The 2,319-nt window shown below is 41.3% G+C and overlaps 1 protein-coding gene across 3 annotated transcripts in view; it reads left to right on the plus strand.

Annotated features, from left to right (window-relative positions):
• LOC106871161 (lysine-specific demethylase 2A) overlaps positions 1-2,319 on the plus strand; it is a 325,205-nt gene that overhangs the window by 265,043 nt on the left and 57,843 nt on the right. The gene's annotated exons all lie outside the window — the stretch shown is intronic.

Below are 2,319 nucleotides of genomic sequence, written 5' to 3' on the forward strand. Positions count from 1 at the left end.
GGAGAAAAACTAGACGTAGTTGATAGCTTCTGCTATCTCGGTGACCAAGTTAGTAGTGGGGGAAGGTGCGCTGAAAGTGTAGCTGCTAGAATAAGAATAGCCTGGGCAAAGTTCAGAGAGCTCTTACTTCTGCTGGTGACAAAGAGTCTCTCTCTCAGAGTAAAAGGCAGACTGTATGATGCATGTGTACGAACAGCCATGCTACATGGCAGTGAAACATGGGCCGTGACTGTTGAAGACATGCGTAGACTCGCAAGGAATGAAGCCAGTATGCTCTGATGGATGTGTAATGTCAGTGTGCATACTAGACAGAGCGTAAGTAGCTTGAGAGAAATGTTGAACCTCAGAAGCATCAGTTGTGGTATGCAAAAGAGACGATTGAGCTGGTATAGGGCTTTCCTATAAGTAGGTTATCTCCCTTGGCTAGGCGGCGCTACATGTAGACAATTAAACTTCCGCAGACTATCCACGCCATTGTTATTGTTTTACGTCTTATCATGGATATAAAGCAGCTTGATGATTCAGCTATCGAAGTACTTACTGTGCCTGAGTTAAAGAAATATTTAAGATTATATAGACAGTATGTTACTGGAAGAAAGGCGGACTTGATTGAAAGGTTGAAAGGTATAAAAATTCTGTCGATGAATAATGTCAACAAAGTAAATTCATCAGACGATAAGTCTGAACTATCGGACGATATTTCAGACAGGAATAAGCAGAAGCTTATATATCCTCTCGGTGAAGTATTGCCCAATCTGCTTTCAGCAACCATTCACTGATTTGTCCATGAGCATGATGAGGTGCAGAAGAGGTGGGGACAGTCACACTATAAAGTCTAATAATTAGAGGAATATTTGATTCAATGCTGTAAATTTATTATTTAATCAAAGAAACACACACACACACACACACATATATATATATATATATATATACAAAAATAAGAGGAATGACCAGCAAAAGTGGACTCTATATGCTAGAAATAGATGCCGGAAGTTAAAGCAAGTCACTGAGCATGCGTACATGTCATACGGAAGAGTTCCAATCAGGGGTGGATAACAACCTTATAGGAACCCCCTATAGTCATGTGGCAAGAATGGATGACGATAGCTGTGTGAAAAAGTGCCACTCCTTAACAGTTGATGGAACCTGTGGAAGAGGTAGGCCCAGGAAGACCTGGGATGAGGTGGTGAGGCATGACCTTTGAACATTGGGCCTCACTGAGGCGATGACTTCTGACCGAGACCTTTGGAAATACACTGTGCATGAGAAGACCCGGCAAGCCAAGTGAGACCTAAATCCAAGGCCTCCGCCAGGGGTGTAGCCAGCCCACTTATGCGTAACTTCCTTCATTTGACACAAAACTCTACTTGTGAAGACCTGTTGAGGCAAGTGAAATCGGAATCGAAATCGAAAAAAATTCGATGACTGGCACCCATGCCAACGTCGTCTCCTTCATTGGACACGAAACTCAGCTTGCGAAGACTTATTGGGGCAAGCAAAAGTGAAATCGTGATGGCACCTATGTCCAGCGTCGCCTTCCTGGCACTTGTGCCGGTGGCATGTGTAAAGACATTCGAGCGAGATTATGCCAGTGCCGCTGGACTGGCTCCTGTGCAGGTGGCACGTAAAATACACCATTTTCAGCGTGGCTGTTGCCAGTACCACCTGACTGGCCTTCGTGCTGGTGGCACGTAAATGCACCCTCTACACTCTCGGAGTGGTTGGCATTAGGAAGGGAATCCAGCTGTACAAACTCTGCCAAATCAGATTGGAGCCTGGTGTAGCCATCCGGTTCACCAGTCCTCAGTCAAATTGTCCAACCCATGCTAGCATGGAAAGTGGACGTTAAACGATGATGATGATACATATATATACACATACATATATATATACATATATATACATATTTATATATATATTCACACACATATATATGCATACATACATATATATATATATATTCACGCACATATATATATGCATACATACATATATATATATATATAGATTTAATCAAAAGATTAAATGTGGTACTTAAAATGTTTGAGGCACCAGAATTTGGTAGGATAAAAGCCAAAAACAAAATCAAGAGATTTGGTGAATAAAATTTGAAGTTAAGCAACAAAAATTCAATAGGTTATAGCAGTACGTACGTTTCGTACAAGCTCCATTTATTCATGTAGTGAGAACACCACAGAAAATACAATGAAAATGTACTCCTCAGCTGCATAATGGAATTTCATTTTAGAAAGTCATTTTGAAGATGTTTGCAAACATAAATGGAGCTTGTACGAAACGTACGTCCTGCTATAACCT

Source organism: Octopus bimaculoides, chromosome 16 (genome assembly GCF_001194135.2).
Source record: "Octopus bimaculoides isolate UCB-OBI-ISO-001 chromosome 16, ASM119413v2, whole genome shotgun sequence".
Lineage (NCBI taxonomy): Eukaryota > Metazoa > Mollusca > Cephalopoda > Octopoda > Octopodidae > Octopus > Octopus bimaculoides.